Source organism: Eschrichtius robustus, chromosome 3 (genome assembly GCF_028021215.1).
Source record: "Eschrichtius robustus isolate mEscRob2 chromosome 3, mEscRob2.pri, whole genome shotgun sequence".
NCBI classification, from domain to species: domain Eukaryota; kingdom Metazoa; phylum Chordata; class Mammalia; order Artiodactyla; family Eschrichtiidae; genus Eschrichtius; species Eschrichtius robustus.
Genome location: NC_090826.1, coordinates 38,110,364 through 38,130,713, shown reverse-complemented (window position 1 = coordinate 38,130,713; position 20,350 = coordinate 38,110,364). Strand labels below are relative to the sequence as shown.

Below are 20,350 nucleotides of genomic sequence, written 5' to 3'. Positions count from 1 at the left end.
TACAAAACAAACTGGATGAAGGCGGAAACACAGTTTGGTTTCCCTGGGACCCAGCACAGCAGCCAGCGTCTGAGTAGATGCGTGTTTCATGTGCAGGAAATCCACTAGCCACTTTGGCCATACAGGAAGCAATTGCCCTCACAATAACAGTGTCGTGTGTTTGCACAGGGACAAACAGTTTATGAGGCCCTTTAACGGTATCATCTCATTTGAGCCTCATTCGGGCCTTTTGGAAACAGTGTCATATCCGTTTTATAGATGAAGCGATGTAAGCTTAGAGGTTAACTGATTTTCCCGTGGTTATACAGTAACTGGTTAGTGACACAGCTAGGACTGGAATTCAGGTTTGTCTGTCTCCAAAGCCAGAAAATTCTGTCTCTTCTGTTTCCTTTCCAATTGGTTTCTCATTGCTCCCTTCCTGGAGACATACAGGGGCCCCTGGAAAAGCAAGGGTCCACTTTATTGGGCCCTAGAAAGCCCAAGAACCTGGTCGTTCTTAAGCAGATAGTGTCCTCAGCTCAGCCACATGATGCTCTTCCTGCCAATCCACCCAGGGAACCTTGTGTGAGCTGAGGTAGAGGGGACCTGGGAGCAGAATGTCTTAGGATGTGTCCAGATGTGTTAGAAACCTTGCCCAGTATGCATCTGGGCCTGGTTCAGCTCAGGCACAGAGAAGGAAGGCAGAAACGCCTCCAGGGCTCCTCCACTGGAATCAAAGTACAAGCCCCTCAGCCTCAGAAGGAGACCTGGATGCCCTTAACTCCTGGCTATGAAAATAGCAATTTTCTCCAGGAAGATTCTTGGATTACTAAAAAGATTAATCCTCATTGGTGGAGGAATAAATGAATTGAGTCTGTTCCTCTGCATTTCTTTGTACTTTTTGTTCTTCTACCATTCAGCAGGCTTACTGCTTCACTTAGTTCTTCAGGGAAAAAATGACATAGCAGGCCAAAAAGTTGTTTCTTAGCTTTTGAGAGTTAAAACTTTAGGCTGCAAGTGCATGTGATATAAAAAGCAAGCTTCCTGTGACTAAGACTAGCTTGGGGTATGTTGAAGTTGGGCAAAAGAGTTGAGGGGAAGAAAAGAGGATACAGGAGATGTTGTACCTGAAGTTGACTGATAAGGTGTGGTTATGACAGAAACTTCAGCTTTAGAGAAAATCCAAGCACAAGGTAAACCTTGCAACCTTTGCTAGGTAGAGACCACAAAGGCAGCAAGCCCCAGAGTGGAGATGGCTGGGTGGTATAGCTGGGCAAACAAATCTGAGTCTACCTCACAGAGCTCCCTGCTCCTCAGTGCAGCAAGGGGCAGTAGCAAGATTCCTGTGCTCCCAAGAGTGGCATATAAGTGTTCAATGATTACAGAGAATCCCAAGTTTCTTGAGCTTCTAGCTAGTTATGAGATCAATAGAATGATCCTGGGTCCCTGAGTAGAGTATGAGAGTGGTATGAAAGAGCTGAACCTAAAGGAGTCAGGGTGATTGGAATGATGAACAACCCAACAGTGACCCACATGCCTCTAAAAATATAAAACTATATATGCACAGCATGTGCACAAGGTTATTTTCATGGTGATAATATTCCTAATAGCAAAAAAAGAAAAAAAAAGAATGAGGATGATCTACCAATTCCACTTCTGGATATATACTCAAAAGAATTGAAAGCAAGGACTTGAATGGATGTATGTAGATCTGTCTTCATAGCAGCATTAATCATGACAACCTAAAGTGGAAGAAACCCAAGTGTCCACTGACAGATGAGTGGATAAACAAAGTATGGTATGTGCATACAGTGGAATTGTATTCAGCCTTTAAAAGGAAGGAAATTCTGACACATGCTACAACATGGATGCACCTTGATGACATTATGCTAAGTGAAATAAACCAGTCATAAAGGGACAAATATTGTATGATTCCACTTAATAAGGTACCTAGAGTAGTCAAATTCATAGAGACAGAAAGTGGCATAGTGGTTGCAGGAGCTAGGGGGGAAAGGAGAATGGGGAGCTATTGTTTAATGGGTACAAGGTTTCAGCTGGAAAAGATTAAAAAGTTCTGGAGGTGGATGCACAACAATGTGAATGAACTTAATGCCACTGAACTGTGCACATTAAAACAGTTTAAATGGTACATTTTATGTATATTTTACCACAATAAAAAAAAAAGAATATACTTTAGGGTGTGAGCTCCATGACATATTAAGTGAAAAAAAGCAAGGTACAGAATAAGCATAAAGCATGCTACCTTTTGATTAGAAAGGGGGTTATATTCTAAGGATGAAAAAACTGCAAAAAAATCTTAATAATGTATATTATAGAATAAAACAAGTAAATGTTAATATTATTAAGAACCAAGATTTTCAGTATAAGAGAAAGGGGATACAATATTAAATTCTAAGGTAAAGAAAAAATGCAATGTTCATTTTGAATTGGAAATATTAACATTAATTCAGTTTTTTTTTTAAAAATGTATTTTCCAGCTCTGTCTTTTTTTTTTTTTTAATTTTATTTATTTATTTATGGCTGTGTTGGGTCTTCGTTTCTGTGCGAGGGCTTTCTCCAGTTGCGGCAAGCAGGGGCCACTCTTCATTGCAGTGTGCGGGCCTCTCACTATCGCCGCCTCTCTTGTTGTAGAGCACAGGCTCCAGACGCGCAGGCTCAGTAATTGTGGCTCTCAGGCCTAGTTGCTCCGCGGCATGTGGGATCCTCCCAGACCAGGGCTCGAACCCGTGTCCCCTGCATTAGCAGGCAGACTCTCAACCACTGCGCCACCAGGGAAGCCCCGAGCTCTGTCTTTTGAAAGCACCTGCAAGCAATAACCTGTAGTAGATTCTATGAATGCCCTGTCCCACACATCCTCTTACACCTGCTCTAAGTTCACCTGAAGTGAATAGTTCTAGTACACACTTATCAACTCAAGCTCCTGATGAAAGTGCTGGGATTTAAAAATCTAGGGATAGTTTTAGAACAGTGAGGAATGAGAGTTGGTGGGTAAATAACCCAGCATTTCTGTCCCTGGGTGGGACAGTTCTGGGGCACATTCTAGGTCGTTCCTCAGAGGGTTCTCAGCAGGATTGAGCCCCATTTGCTCACAGTAGTAATTTGTTCTTTAATACACGCTTTATTGGCTTTTTTCCCTTCCCCGATTCATTTCCCCACTTCCTGATTTGTATTTCTGGGGATCATCTTCCAAAGAAACTACCTGACCTCAAACCCTTGTCTCAGGGTCTGCTTTCAGGGGAATCCAAATGAAGAAAAACCCTGATAGTAATCAGTACAGCCCGTATTGTGATCACTAATTATTATTTTTCACTAAAACTAGCCACAGTTCCTTAAAGAAATAGCTTACGAAAGGTATGAGGCAGGTAGAGTACAAGGTGAACCAAGGATATCTTATCATGCCAGAAAACAAGGAAGCTCTCAAAGACTAATGGGACATATCATAAACACAAGGAGCCAGTTTGAAGGAATTCTCATTGACCAACTTTGGGATTATTTGAGAATCAAAAAGAATAATGACTGTGAAACAACAAGGTCCTACTGTATAGCATAAGGAACTTATTCAATATCCTGTAATAAACCAAAAAAGAATATATATATGTATATATATATAATAAACCATAAAAGAATATATATATGTATAACTGAATCACTTTGCTGTACAGCAGAAATTAACACAACATTGTAAATCAACTATACTTCAGTAATATATATATATGTGCATATATATATATATATATATATTTTTTTTTTTTTTTTTTTTTGCTGCACCACTCAGACATGTAGAATCTTAGTTCCCCGACCAAGGATCAAACCCGGAGCTCCTGCAGTGGAAGCACGGAGTCTTAACCACTGGACCGCCAGGGAAGTCCCAATAAAATAAATTTTTAAAAAAGAATAATGACTGTGATTTTTAAATATTTGAGTAAATAAAATTAAAAAGTCCATAGTGACTCTGAGAGAGAGACAGAAAAAGAGAGAGAGCTAATTGAAAATAAGCTTTTATATACAATATTCTGAAAACTGGCAACTAAATGAAATTAAGCATTTACCCTGCCTTTTTAGGAGGAGCTATGTTTAATCCCCAGTGGAAGAGGGGGAGCCTTTCTTTACAGGGAATGTCAATAATAAATGTAAAAAGATAATATTGATAGGATTAAGAAATTGCCATTTTTCTACTCCTCGTAGAATAATTGGTTAAGGCATGGAAAAAGAAATCAATGGATGCTGGAATCATTGAGTGAAAGGCTTTTGGGGAACAAGATATTTGCACTGTGCCAAAGTATCACCCACAAGTTATCTTGTTGCTAATTGCACAGAGAAAAATGAATCTTGACAATTTAGAGATCTGGGAGTCATTAACTTAACCAAGCCCGATTAATGGAATAAACTAGCATGATGAGCCTCATGATGCGATACAGTATGAAGTGCACAGCAAAACCTATGAAATATTCTTGCCTAAATGTTTAATTGAATTTAAGCAAATTTTCAGCCCTAACTTTCAGTTACAGGAAATATAGGAAATATAAGAGCAAGATAGGGAATTCCCTGGTGGTCCAGTGGTTAGAACTCTGTGCTTTCACTGCCCAGGGCGCAGGTTCAATCCCTGGTCAGGGAACTAAGATCCCGCAAGCCACACAAGGTGGCCAAAACAAACAAACAAACAAACAAGATAAATTACACCAGTAAGACACAAATAGACAACCCAGAACATAGGACATTTATGAGGTAACTAATGAGTCTATTCAAAGAATTGATGTCATGAGAGAGAAAAAAAAGGGTAGAAGAATTTTTCTAGATAGGAATACACTAAAGAGGCATAACCAAGTCCAATGCATGAACTTTGATGCAATATTGGTTTGGTAAAACAAACACAGCTATAAGAGACATATTGAGTGTCTAGTCTGGGCATCAGTGTAATAATGCTGGTCTCATAGACTGAGTTAGGAAGAATTTTCTTGAAGACTTTGTGTACTGTTTGTGAATTAGTATTATTTCTTCTTTAAATGTTTGGTAGAATTTATAAGTTAAGCCATTTGGGACTGGAGTTTCTTTTGTGGGAAAGGTTTTTAACTAAAAGTTGAGTTTCTTTAATAGATACACAACTATTCAGGTTTCTTTTTTTTTTTTTTTTGGCAGTGCCGAGCAGCATGCAGGATCTTAGTTCCATGACCAGGGGTCCAATCTGTGGCCCCTGTAGTGGAAGCCTGGAGTCTTAAACACTGGACCACCATGGAATGGTGTTATGTTTCTTTTTGAGTGAGGTTTGGTAGTTTATGTGTTTCAGAGAATTTATACATTTCATCTAAGTTGTCAAAAATTTTGCATAAAGTTGTTCATACTATCTCCATACAGTATTATGATTATAATGTCTATAAGAACTGTAGGGCTTCCCTGGTGGCGCAGTGGTTGAGAATCTGCCTGCTAATGCAGGGGACACGGGTTCGAGCCCTGGTCTGGGAGGATCCCACATGCCGCGGAGCAACTAGGCCCGTGAGCCACAGCTACTGAGCCTGCGCGTCTGGAGCCTGTGCCCCGCAACGGGAGGGGCCGCGATAGTGAAAGGCCCGCGCACCGCGATGAAGAGCGGTCCCCGCACCGCGATGAAGAGTGGCCCCCACTTGCCGCAACTAGAGAAAGCCCTCGCACGAACCGAAGACCCAACACAGTCAAAAAAAAATAAAATAAATAAATAAATAAAGTAGCTATTAAAAAAAAAAAAAAAAAAGAACTGTAATGATGTCTTCTCTCTCATTCCTGATATTGGTAATTTATACCTTATTTTTTCCTGATCACTTTGCCTAAAGTCATATCAATTTTACTGATCTTAAATAATCGGTTCTAGTTTCATCAGTTTTCTACAGTTTATCTGTTTTTATTTCATTGATTTATGCTCTTTTTTAAGATTTATTTATTATTATTTTTAAATTTTATTATTTATTTTTGGCTGCGTCAGGTCTTAGTTGCAGCACGCGGGACCTTCATTGAGGCATGTGGGATCTTTCACTGCGGTGAACGGGCTCTTCATTTCAGCACGTGGGCTTCTCTCTAGTTGTGGTGTGCGGGTTTGCTCTTCTCTAGTTGTGGCGCGCAGGCTCCAGGGTGTGTGGGCTCTGTAGTTTGCGGCTCACAGGCTCTCCAGTTGAGGCATGTGAGCTTAGTAGTTGTGGCACACGGGCTTAGTTGCCCTGCAGCATGTGGGATCTTAGTTCCCTGAACAGGGATCAAAGCCACGTCCCCTGCATTGTAAGACAGATTCTTTACCACTGGACCACCCGGGAAGTCCCACATGCACTTATTTTACTTATTTCCTTTTTTCTGCTTACTTTGGGTTTCATTTGTGGTTTTTTTTCTACTTTCTTAAGGTGGAAGCCTGGGTCATCGAGAGCTTTTCTCTTTCTAATACACACATTTATGCTATAAACTTCCCCATATGGACTGCTTTACCTGTATCTCACACATATTGATATCATGTTGACATGTTGTGTTTTCATTTTCATTAAGTCCAAATTGTTTTCTAATTTCCCTTTTGAGTTCTTTTTTTTTTTTTTTTTGTAGATTTATTTATTGATTGATTTTTGGCTGCGTTGGGTCTTTGTTGCTGCGTGCGCAAGCCGGGGGCTGCTCTTGGTTGCGGTGCGCAGGGTTTTCATTGCAGTGGCTTCTCTTGTTGTGGAGCATGGGCTCTCAGTGCACGGGCTTCAGTAGTTGTGGCAGGTGGGCTCAGTAGTTGTGGCTCGCGGGCTCTAGAGCGCAGGCTCAGTACTTGTGGCGCGTGGGCTTAGTTGCTCCGCAGCATGTGGGATCTTCCCGGACCAGGGCTCGAACCCGTGTCCCCTGCATTGGCAGGCAGATTCTTAACCACTGCGCCACCAGGGAAGTCCCCTTTTGAGTTCTTTGGACAATGTGTTACTTAGAAGTGTGTTAATTAACAAATAGAGAATTTTCTAGATTCCTTCTATTGATTTCTAATTTAATTTTATTTATGGTCAGAGAACATATTTCATATGATAAGAACCATTTTACATTTATTGAGACTTGTTTTAAAGTCCAGAATATAGTCTACTTTGGTAAATATTCTATGTGCACTTGAAAACAATATCTATTCTGCTGATCTATATTCTGTTGAGTTTAGAGTTCTATAAATGTCAATTAGGTCAAATGAGTTGACAGTGTTGTTCAAGGTTTCTGCAGGATACACATGCCATCAAGGTCAGAGACAATGAGAACTGGCACAGGTTTCAAGGCATTCTTGTGATCTCCAGCTTGTGCTTGTGGCCATTATTTCTCCAGCCTTTTTTCTCTCCGTGTTTCCTTTTGGCTATTTTCTATCGCAATGTCTTCAGGTCAACTGATTTGCAATATCTGCTGTTAATCTCATCTAATGTATTTTTTTTCCATTTCATTCTTTTTTTGCCTCTAGAAGTTTATTGGGACTTTTTTATATCTTCCGTGTTTCTCTTTAACATGCTCATGCTTCCTTCTACTTTTTTGAACATACAAAATGTAGTTATAATAATTTTAATGTCCTTGTCTATTAATTCTATCATTTGTGTCATTTCTGGATCTGTTGCTTACTGATTGATTTTTCTCCTCATTATAGGTTATATTCTTTGCTTCTTTACATGACTGGTAATTTTTGGTTGGATGCCTTAACTTTGTCAATTATTGGGTGCTGGATATTTTTTGCATTCCTATAAATATTCTTGAGCTTTTTTCCAAGAAATAGTTTGATCCTTTCAAGGCTTGCTTTTAAGCTTTGTTACTTGGGACCAGAGCAACTTTTAGTCTAGGGCTAATTTTGCCACACAAGTGAAGCAATACTCTTCTGGGTACACTACCTGATGATGTATTCTGGCTTTAGAGGACATGAAACGTTTCTAGGCTAAGTGAGGCCAGAATTTTTCCACCTACTTTCCCAAGACTTGGATAGTTTTCTTATGCACACGTACTGATCAGTACCCAGATTAAGACATGCGGAGAACCTTCTGAAGATCTCCAAATTGCTTACCCTTTTCAGCTCTTTCTTCTTTGTGCTGCTCTCTCCTCTCTGGTACTTTACCCTGAAAATTCTGTCCAACTTGGCCTCCTCAAATTCTCAACTTTGTCTCCTCAACTCAGGGAGAACGCTGAACTCTGGGTTCTGCCTCCTTGAACTGTGGCAGGGAATGCACTCCATGAAGTAAGTTGGGGCAATTATAGAAATCACCACATTTGTTTCCTTTCTCTCAAGGATAACTCTCCTGTTCTGCCTGTTTTCTAACATCTGAAAGTTGTTTCAAATATTTTCTTCAGATTTTTAGATTTTTTTTTATGCCAGAGGGTAAATTATGGTTGGAAGCAGAAGTCTATGAGGAGATACTTTGAGACTATGTAAATGTCCTGTTCTCCAACATCTTTTTATATGCTTATTCCATTGATTATTCTTGTTTATATCATTTATTGCTAAGATGGTTGGAAAATAATGATTTCCTGTCTACTATTCCTTCTACGTTGATAAGTTGGCCTGTGTGAATGAAAAATGTCGCCCACCCTGTCAGTCAACAAAGGATGTTGCAGCCATCACAGCAGCCACCCCCGAAGGTGAGCCCTGTGGGAACTCAGGATGGAGGTAAACAGGCTCCCTGCTGCCCAGCCCTCAGCCACCACAGCCACCCCAGGGGTGCACCCTGAGTGGACTCAGGATGGGCAAGAACAGGATATTAGCTCTAGATAGCTAAGGTGACTATCAGGGGAATGATTTCAGTGAGTCCAGACTCTTGCATCTTCCCATACATAGAAAAGTGCTAAATTCATTTACTTGAGATATCTGGTTTTCTTTAATTAACAGTGATCTTTGATGTTTTCACTACCTGGTCATTGCTGCAAAAACTCCTATATATCCTGGCTCCTCCCTTACCTCTTGGGAGCAGTCCCTCAGAGCTATCTGAGAGGCTGCCTCCCAGGGTTGAGGTCCTTAGAAAGTCCACCAAATAAAACATAATTCTCAACTTTTAGGTTGTGCATTTTTTTTCAGCCGACACCTGTTACCATGAAAAATAGCTTTCCCTTTTCCCTCTTTCACTTGTGTATTTAGGTATTTAGTTACTGTGGTGGACAGACTCTGAGGTGGGCTCCATGATCCTTGCCTCTTATATGATCCCTTCCCTTTGAATGTGCGTGTAGACCTGTAACTTGCTACTAACCAACAGAATACGGCAAAGGTTATCTGTACGTGATTGCATTACCTAAGACTGTAACTGTCTTACTTGGAGAGTATCTTTCCTTTGTTGACTTGAAAGAAACAAGCTGCCATGTTGTGAGCTGCCATATGGAGAGGTACACCTGGCAAAGAGCTGAGGTGGCCTCCTGTTGACAGCCAGCCAGAAATAGAGGCCCTCAGTCTAGCAGCCTGCAAGGAACTGAATGCTGCCAACAACCACACGAGCTTGGAAGTGAGTCCCTATCCAGTCAAGCCTCAGATGAGATGGCAGCCCTGGTAAGCAAGCTAATTATAACTTTGTGAGACCCTGAAACAGAGGATCCAACTAAGCCATGCCCTGGTTCCTGATTCTCTGGGACTATGAGATAATAAATGTGTGTTGCTTTAAGTTACTAAATTCGTGACACTATTGTTACATAGCAGCAGATAGCGAATACAGTCACTTAGTTATTCACATCTTTTAGTGTCAGGACTGAAAGGACTCATGGATCCTTTTCCTAATTAACTTTTTAAACTAGAATATACATTAAAATCAAGTATATAAATGAATTACACTTAGAACTAGATCTTCAAATTACTGTTGCACAAGATAATCAGTCAAGATTTTTAGGAAGAATTAAGCCTACTCTCTTTCATTGCTCTCTATAGAAAGAAATTAAAGAGTTTTTTATACCATTCATAATGAAGTGAAAACTTTAAAAAAAAATTGTCATATTCATATCACCTTTTAATTTTATAGTTTGTGCTATACATAATTGACACAAAAATAAATATACCTATATTTGGAATGCACTTAAAATATCTTACTGATGGAGTATATAACCAAACAGTTTGGAATATACTGTCTTCTGTGTATATCTTTTTTGCCCTATTATCAAAGATACCTTTTTTTTTAACCCAAAATCCTTCAGGTTTTTTACTCTGTTTAGTACAGTAGTTCTCATCCCTAGCTGCACATTAGAATCACCTGGGACTTTTTAGAACTTAAGAAGCCTGTGCGCTACCCCAAAACAATTTAATCAGCATCTCTGGGGGTTAGGCATAGTATTGTTTTATTTATTTTGTATTATTATTTTTAAAGACCCAAACTCCCCAATGGCTTTTGGGGGAAGGGTTTTTAATTTTTATTTTTTATTTTATTTATTTATTAAATTTATTTATTTTTTGGCTGCATTGGGTCTTCGTTGCTGCGAGCGGGCTTTCTCTAGTTGCGTTGAGCGGGGGTTACTCTGTTGTGGTGTGCGGGCTTCTCATTGCAGTGGCTTCTCTTGTTGCAGAGCACAGGCTCTAGAGCGCAGGCTCAGTAGTTGTGGCGCACGAGCTTAGTTGCTCCACGGCATGTGAGATCTTCCTGGACCAGGAATCGAACCCATGTTCCCTGCATTGGCAGACGGATTCTTTACCACTGCGCCACCAGGGAAGTCCCAGGCATGGTATCATTTTAAAAACTCCTCAGGTTATTCTAATGAGCAGCCAAGGTTGAGAACTGCTGCCTTTGAGATAAGCAACTGTCTTTGAAAAGTACTTTGTGAAAAAAGACCCAGTTGGAAAAACATCCTGTTTGAGGTGTGATTCTCTGGCTAAACCCAACTCCCTGGAAGCCCTGAAACTGACCCCTAGAGGAAATGTAATCCAGATCACAAAATGTTCAGCCAGCATTCATCTCTTCTCTTAACCAAAATAAATCCATGAGTGTTAGATAAAGGTCAAAACCAATGCATGTTTTAGATGGAGAGTAGTCCTCAACCAAGATTCAAGAAGTTTTAAGTTTTGAGGCAAGTAAGGACACTGGTGGACTGTGAACTTTGAGTTCAGTTCTATTCTCATGTGTAAATAGGCTATTTACCTGTTCTTTTATTCTCTATTAATTTGCTTGCCAAATTAGTATATACAATGACTCTGCAGAATAATTGAGCACTTCTGGACTGGGCACCAAAATGAAGTAGTAGGTACTTCCTATAACTTGCTGACACACCTTTTCTTCCATACCCCTCTTCCTGAAGGAACCACTGAGATGTTTTCGATCTCCTCTGCATTTCAAGGTTATGTATTTCTTTGGCTAATATGAGAAATTCCATCTTGTCTCTGTCTCTGGTAATTCTACAATAAATTTTCTGTTGAAACCTAAAAGCAAGCTTTTTTATCAAAACACTTTTCTTCCCTACTCCTCATTTCCAGCTCAAATTTTTACTTCTCAGGAGAAATGAAAAAGAGAAAAACAAACAATAGTGAGCTTCTGGTTAATAAATTCAGGCTATGTGAAATAGATTGCTTTATTGGAAAGTCTCCATTCTCTAGTCTTTAACATAACCATGTGAGGAGAACAGTGATATTATCCAAACCATGTACTAACAACTCAGGATCTTTTTTAAAAATGAGGTATGTTCTAACAGTAGTAGTTAGTTCCCTCTGATACCAAGATTGTGGTGTCTAAATACCATTTCTCATTAAAAAGGATCTAGAGGGAATTCCCTGGTGGTCCAGTGGTTAGGACTCTGCTCTTTCACTACTGAGGGCGTGGGTTAGATCCCTGGTCAGGGAATTAAGATCCTGCAAGCTGTGCAGCATGGCCAAAATAAATAAATAAATAAAAATAAAGATCTAGAGGTCCTTGGATAAGTGGCTGATTCCCAGGCCTGGGACAAGAAATGTCAAGATGAGCCTGAAATATCTTGTTGTGCCCCAAAGCAAGAAAGTTATCAAAGACTACTGGTGGTACATCAAAATGATACAGGAGCCAACTAGAAAGGGATTCCCACTAGCCAAAAATAGGATAATTTGAGTATTGAAAAGAAGAATGACTTCAATGAGTTGAACCAAAGCAAATATATAATCTATGATTTCATAATGATACTAAAATGTACTGTGAAATAAAAGTCATATTTCTATGGCATGACAAGAGAAATTTAAACAAAAAAATCTCTGCACTTCGGCCTCCTCTCTCCCTACACTGTGCATTGTGTACCTGCGTTATGCATCACCAAATCTCCCCCAATGACAGAAAGACTTATTCAACCATAAAGAGCAAAATTCTCCTAGCATAAACAAGACAACTCCTTAAAAGATAGCATTCCTTCTTGATCTTGTAAGGGGTCACATGACCCACCACGATGATGCATAGATCTGGATTATGTAAACTGTCAATAATACATCATTTGCATACAGATGGCCAAAAGGCACATGAAAAGCTCATCATTGCTAATTATTTTCACTTTCTTAACGGCGTCACTTGAAGCACAAAAGTTTTAAATTTTGATGGAGTCCAATTTATCTATTTTTTATTTTGCCACTTCTGCTATTGGTGTTGTATCTAAGAAACCATTACCTAACCCAAAGTCATGAAAATTTGTGCCTATGTTTTCTTTCTTTCTTTCTTCTTTTTTTGGCTGCACGGCTTGCAGGATCTTAGTTCTGTGACCAGGAATTGAACCTGGGCCCCAGCATTGAAAGCGCTGAGTCCTAACCACTGGACCGCCAAGGAATTCCCTATGTTTTCTTTTAAGATGTTATAGTTTTGGCTCTCATATTTATGCCTTTGGTCCATTTTGAGCTGACTTTTGTATATGGTATGAGGGAGAGGTCCACCTTCATTCTTTTGCATGCAGTAACCAGTTGTCCTGCACCATTTGTTGAAAAGACTCTGCTTTTCCCTTTGAATTGTCCTGGCATCTCTGTTGAAAATCAATTGACCATACAATATACTTCAATTAAAAATAAAATGCATGGACACTGAGAGGATATGCATCAGAATACTAACGGTGGTGGGACTTCCCTGGTGGTCCAGTGGGTAGGACTCCTCACTCCCAATGCAGGGGGCCCGGGTCCAATCCCTGGTCGGGGAACTAGATCCTGCATGCGTGCTGCAACTAAGAGTCTGCATGCTGCAACTAAAGATCCCACATGCCACAACTAAGACCCCATGCAGCCAAAATAAATAAATAATTTTTTTAAAAAGTGCTTGGTGGTTATCTCTGGGGGGGTGAGGATTATGGGTGATTGTTATTTTTTACTTTATGCTTTTATGTATTTCTAGTTGTCTGCAGTGAACATATATTGCTTGTAAAATTAGAAAGAAAACAATAGGGACTTCCCTGGTGGCACAGTGGTTAAGAATCCGCCTGCCAATGCAGGGGACACGGGTTCGATCCCTGGTCCGGGAAGATCCCACATGCCACGGAGCAATGAAACTCGTGCATCACAATTACCGAGCCTGAGCTCTAGAGCCCGCGAGCCACAACTACTGAGCCTGCGTGTTGCAACTACTGAAGCCCGTGTGCCTAGAGCCTGTGCTCTGCAACAAGAGAGGCCACCGCAATGAGAAGCCCACGCACCACAACGAAGAGTAGCCCCTGCTCGCCACAACTAGAGAAAGCCTGCGCATGGCAACGAAGACCCAACGCAGCCAAAAAAAATAATTGTCATTAAAAAATGAAAAAAAAAAGAAAGAAAATCAATTGACCATAGACATGAGGGTTTATTACTGAACTCTCAATTCTATTCATTTATCTATATGTCTATCCTTATGCCAGCTCCACACTGTCTTAGTTACTGTAGCTTTGTAGCAGGTTTTGAAATTGGTAAACATAAGTCCTCCAACATTGTTTTCTTTTTAAAAATTGGTTTGGCTATTCTGGGTCCCCTGAATTCCATATGAATTTTAGGATCAACTTGTCAGTTTCTACAAAGAAACCAGCTGGGTTTTTTTTTGGAGAGATTTCATTGAATCTGAGATCAATTTGGGGAGCATTGCTATCTTAACAGATTGTTTTTTGATCCATGAACACAGATGTCTTTCCATTTATTTGGTTCTCCTTCAATTTCTTTCAACCATGTTTTGTAGTTTCAGTTACATTCATATTTCTTTTGTTAAATTTACTCCTAAGTATTTTATCATTCTTGATGCTATTATAAATGAAATTGTTTTTTTAATTTTGTTCATTTCTAGTGCATGGAAATACAACTGATTTTTGTACATTGATCTTGTATTCAGCAACCTTACCAAATTCAATTATTAGTTCTAATAGTTTTTGTGTATGTGTGTGGATTCTGTAGGATTTTCTATACAAGATCATGTCATCTGCAAATAGAAGCTGTTTACTTCTTCCTTTCCAATTTGGATGCCTTTTATTTCTTTTTCTTTCTTAACTTCCCTGGTTAAACCTCCCACACAATGTCGAATAGAAATGATGAGAGCAGACATCCTTGTCTTATTCCTGATCTTAAGAGGAAAGTATTTAGTCTTTCACTATCAATGCTGTTAGCTGTGGGGGTTTTTATACATGCCCTTTATCAGACAGGTGGAGTTCCCTTCTATTCCTAGTTTATTGTGTGTTTTTATCATGAAAAGGTACCTTATGTTTTAAATGGATCATTTTACTTGCTCTGTAGAGAATGGATTGGAATTGAACAAGATCTAAAAGAGGGAGACTGGTTAGGATGCTATTGTGATAATCCAGGTGAGAGATGATGATGGCTTGCAGTTTTCCAGGCAAGACATGATGAAAGAGGGTGGGATAACCCAATGGTAATCAGAATATAACAAGAGATATTGAGAGAATAGGATTGACAGAACCTCGTGACAATTGAATGTGATACTGGGCACAGCAGATAATGTTGCAGATCTTCTTTACTAGGCTGGTACAACCATCCCCCAACTGCTGTGGCTGTTGGCTGATAATGGCTCACATCTGCACTTCTCTTTTTGTTTTTTTTAAATTTATTTTTGGCTACATTGGGTCTTTGTTGCTGCGTGCGGGCTTTCTCTAGTTGCGGCGAGCGGGAGCTACTCTTCATTGCGGTGCGCTAGCTTCTCATTGCGGTGGCTTCTCCTGTTGCACAGCACAGACTCTAGGGTGCACGGTCTTCAGTAGTTGCAGCACACAGGCTCAGTAGTTGTGTCAGGTGGGCTCTAGAGCGCAGGCTCAGTAGTTGTGGTGCATGGGCTTAGTTGCTCTGTGGCATGTGGGATCTTCCTGGACCAGGGTTCGAACCCGTGTCCCCTTCATTGGCAGGCGGATTCTTAACCACTGCACCACCAGGGAAGTCCACATCTGCACTTCTCTTGACAATTGACATTAGCTGCCTCATCCAGAGATGTCTGGAAGGTTAAATGACTTTCATCCCTGTGGAAGCCAATGACTAACTGGTGTGAGAGTATAAAGCCTGTTCACCATACCGAAAGGGATTATATATTACTAAGATTCTGATCCTTGAACTGCCCAGTGGGAGTGAAAAGCTGCCTCTTTGGCATGATGAATTCAGTTATTAATGGAAACCATATATTAAGCTGTTGAGATCCACTATGATAACTGGTCCCAGAAGTTTACCAAGCAATTTGTTGAAGGACTTTGGAGATAATGAAAATACTTGTGGTTAGAAAATAAAGGAAAACAAGACTTCAAAAGTTATGTCAGGGACTTCCCTGGTGGCACAGTGGTTAAGAATCTGCTTGCCAATGCAGAGGACCCAGGTTCAATCCCTGGTCCAGGAAGATCCCACATGCTGTGGAGCAACTAAGCCCACGCACCACAACTACTGAGTCTGTGTGCTGCAACTACTGAAGCCCGCACACCTAGAGCCCATGCTCTGCAACAAGAGAAGCCACTGCAAAGAGAGGCCCGCGCACCGCAATGAAGAGTAGCCCCAATCACCGCAACTAGAGAAAGCCCGCGCACAGCAACGAAGACCCAACACAGCCAATAAATAAACAAATAAAATTAAAAGAAAAAAAATTTTTTTAAAAAAAAGTTATGTCAGTTTATGGGGTGTTGGAAATAGTTAATATCTTGATTGTGGCAGGTACATGACTTTATACTTGTGATGGACACATGAGTGTGCCTCGCACACTTTCAACAACAGGGAACATAATTGACCAAAGCCCTAGCTGCTGGGCCCAGAAATCCATCACCATATTTGAACCAATGCTACATTTCAATGGGCTATTCTCAGACAACTGGGCACAGTAAGGGTACTAAGGCAGGTCTATTGTGGAAAGGTCCTTAGAAGGTCAACTTTAGCTCAAAGACTCCCAAAGGCCTTGCTTACTGATCTTTCCTTAGATTTCCTAGCATTCAAGGACACTCCCAACCTCTTTTCCTTCTCTTTTCACTCAGGATCAGGCTTGCATTGTGATCAGAGAGCTCTCCCACCCTTGCCTGGCTCCCTTCTCATTACTATTACAAGCACTGTCCTAAAAAAAAACAAAAACTCCTTGGACTTCCCTGGTGGTCCAGTGGTTAAGATTCTGCACTTCCAACACAGGGGGCATGGGTTTGATCCCTGACTGGGGAAGTTCCACATGCTGCACACTGCAGCAAAAAAAACAAAAAAACCAAAAAACCTTGTATGTTTAATCTCACATTGGCATCTGCTTTAAGGATAACCTGGACTAGTACATTTGTGAAAACTTAGAACTATACAGTCAAAAAGAGTGAATTTTATTGTATATAAATTATACCTCAATAAACTTGACTTTTTAAAAAAGTGTTGTTAGTTTTAAACATTTATCAAGAGTAGGTGAGTTATGCCTGTTTCTTCTCCACTCCACTTCAAGCATCTGTTTCCAAGATCTCATCCTGGCTCAGGTCACCGCCTAGAACTGCTGAAATTACACATCTCACAATGACCACATCCACCTAGCCTTGCAATTTGCTTGCTCAGTTACTCCCCAAATCTGTATGTCCTGGTCTCTCAGGGCTAGTTGGAGACAAAATTGACATAATGACTAAAGTTTACAACCAATGAGAAAAGAAAAGGTGAGAGATCTGGACATAGGGGAGAAGAGTACCTAGGCTAGACAGAGAAACTGGCCTTATAGTCCCCTCCACTGACTGCCAGCAATCAGATCTCTGGGCACACTTAGTTCTTTAAGGACTCAAAAGACTGATGTCAAACAACTTGACTGGGGTTTTATATACAGAAATGTGTGAGAGCCATTTGTCATTCAAAAAACAAAACAAAACAAATAACAACAAAACTAAACACAATAGAATAATTATTTCACTCAGAAGAAAAGCCAAAGGTCTTCTACTGGCATACAGAGCACTACATGATACTGCTCCTAGCTACCCATCTGCCTTCATATCCTATGAGCCTCTTCCCCCTTGCTAAGTTCCTCTAGTAACAATGGCTTCCTTGTTCCTTAAACATTCTAAGCATATTCTCACCATAGGACCTTTGTGGTTACTTTTCTATCTGCCTAGAATTCTCCTCTACATGGTCTCTCTCTCCATGCAGGCCTCTGATCAAATGTTATCTTCTTAGAAGGCTGTCCCTGATCACATTGTCTTGAACAGCACTCCCTTCCTCAATATGTCACTCTCTATTCTCTTATCCTTCTTTATTCTTGTTCATAACACTTATCATCCCCTGACATATCATATTTATTCATTTATTTGTTTATTTTCTGCCTCCCCAGCTAGCATGTAATCCCACAAAAGCAAGAACTTTGTTTTGTTCAGTGCTATATCGCCATGACCTGAAGTGCCAGGCACATTGTGGACTCTCATTAAGTACTAGTTGAATAAATGAGTAAGTGAAGCTTGCTATCATGACTCCTTTCTCTTCCTTCCTCAGTTCAGTAAAAATAGAAAATTACCAAGAGGAGAATCTTCGCAAATGGTAGACCTAGGACTTAATCTGGGGGCCTCGAGTATGTTGCCATGCTACAATGAACAAGTTTCTTGTGGCTTCTGAGAAGGACTCTTCTAGTCCATTCAACCACTATCTTATTAAAATTCTCAAGGTCCTTGACCGATTTTCTTTTCATGGTACCTACATAGCAAAACCTTAACCCTAGATCAATTCAAATGGTTGATTTTCTGCATCCAGAAAGGTTGTGGAGCACTGCTGAAGAAAAATCATTAGGTTGGGTAGATTGATGCCACTCTAAATTCACGGTCACTCATTTCAACCAACAAAGACATGTAAGAAAAGTAAGAGCTAATGTTTCTTCCTGAAAATGGCATAAACACTTTACATGCATTAACTCATTTCATACTTATAACACCACCATAAGCAGATAGATATTCATTCCATTTTACTAATGAAGAAACTGAAACATAGAGAAGTTAAGTAACTAGCCAAAAGTCACACAGCTAGTAAGAGTCAGAGTCTAAGTTTTCAACTCAGACATTCTGATTTCAGAGCCTGAGCTTTTAAGCACTACTGCCAGGAAATTTAATAATGTTTCAGTAGTCAGTTCTACCTCTTTTCTATCTATAACCAACAGGGCTACTTTGTTACCTAACTCCCAGGGGTACCATTCATGCTTACATTATAAGCGATATTTAGACAGAAATTTTTAGCCTTAAACCTATATTTTAAAATAAGAAAGACTGAAAAGTCAGGAACTAAGCAACTGAAAAACTTAAACTGATAAAGAGGAAAAGAATAAATTCAGTGAAAGCTAAAATAAGGAAATAATAAACATAAAAACAGAAAATAATGAGGTAGGAAACAAAGATAAAGTGGAGAGGATCAACAAAGCCAAAAGTCAGTTCTTTGAAAAGAATAATAAGACTGAGAAACATGTAGCAGGATTTATCAAGAAAAAAAGATGTCATAAATAAATATTAAAAATAAAAAAGGAGCCATGACTATAGATAATAGCAGAGATTAAAATTTGAGAATATTGTTAACAACGTCATTGTTTCATTGTCTGTGAATGAATTTGAAATTTTAATTAAATAGAACAAATTTATAGAAAAATATAAATTAGCAAAATTGCTCAAGAATAAAGTAAAAATGTGATAGAGATTGAATCAACAGTTAAAAATCTTTGCACAAAGAAAACAACAGATCCATATATTTTTACAGGCAAGTTCAACAGCTTCTGTCTTACTCAATTCCAATCTTACTCAGACTCATGCAGAGAAAAAAAAAAAAGAAAAAGGAAAAACACTCCTAAAACCATGTCGGGGGTTAGTTAGTATAATCTTGATACTTAAATCAGAAAAAAGTAGTATAACAAAGGAAAATAAAAGGTTAGGCTCACTCACGAATATTGATGCACATATTCTAAGCAAAGTCTCAGCAGGACTTCTCTGGTGGTCCAATGGTTAAGACTCTGCGCTCCCAATGCAGGGGGCCTGGGTTCGATTCCTGGTCAGGGAACTAGATCCCACATGCATGCCGCAGCTAAGAGTCCACGTGCCACAACAAAGATCCCAGATGCTGCAACTAAGACCTGGCACAGCCAAATAAATAAATGAATATATTTTTAAAAAGTGTTAGCAAAGCAAATCCAGCAATGTTAAATTAATGATAAACACATGAGGACCAAGTGAAATTTGCATCAGAAATGAAGATTAGTTTAGCATTAAAAAACCTATTAATGCAATTTAGCACATTAACGGGCTAAAGAAGAAAAATCACATGATCATCTAAACAGATACAGAATTCATAGCACCACTATTTACAATAGCCAAGACATGGGAGCAACCTAAGTGTCCATCAACAGATGAATGGATAAAGAAGATGTAATATATATATCTATATATTTCAATGGAGTATATATATATTCCATTATATGTATATGAAATATTACTCAGCCATAAAAAAGAATGAAATAATGTCATTTGCAGCAACATGGATGGACCTAGAAATTATCATACTTTATATCATAAAGTGAAGTCAGTCAGAGAAAGACAAATATCACATGATATTATTTATATGTGGAATCTAAAAAAAAATGATACAAATGAACTTATTTACAAAAAAGAAACAGACTCATAGACATAGAAAGTAAACTTGTGGTTACCAAAAGGGAAAGGCAGGGGGAGAGATAAATTAGGAGTTTGGAATTAACAAATACACACTACTATATATGAAATAGATAAATAACAAGGATCTACTGTATAGCACAGGGAACTATATTCAATATCTCATAATAACCTATAATGGAAAAGAATCTGAAAAAGAATATATATAGAAAGAATCACTTTGCCGTATACCTTAAACTAACACAACGTTGTAAATCAACTATACTTCAGTTTTTAAAAAAAGATACAGAAAAAGTGTTTGCTAAAAGTCAATTCATGAAATACTCAGGAGATGCAATAAATTTAGGGGTTAAAAGCATAACAAATACCATATGTGTTCAGTATTATCATCATCGCTATCAGTTGTAGTAGTACTAACTGTAGTAGTTGT

At 39.3% G+C, this 20,350-nt stretch overlaps 1 protein-coding gene across 1 annotated transcript in view; it reads right to left on the bottom strand.

Moving 5' to 3' along the window:
• MAST2 (microtubule associated serine/threonine kinase 2) overlaps positions 1-19,350 on the bottom strand; it is a 247,340-nt gene extending 227,990 nt beyond the window's left edge. Inside the window, exon 1 of the mRNA XM_068539790.1 lies at positions 19,198-19,350. The gene's annotated coding sequence lies outside the window, so the exon portion shown is untranslated. The remainder of the gene's footprint in view (positions 1-19,197) is intronic.
• Between the last annotated feature and the right edge of the window lie 1,000 nt (positions 19,351-20,350).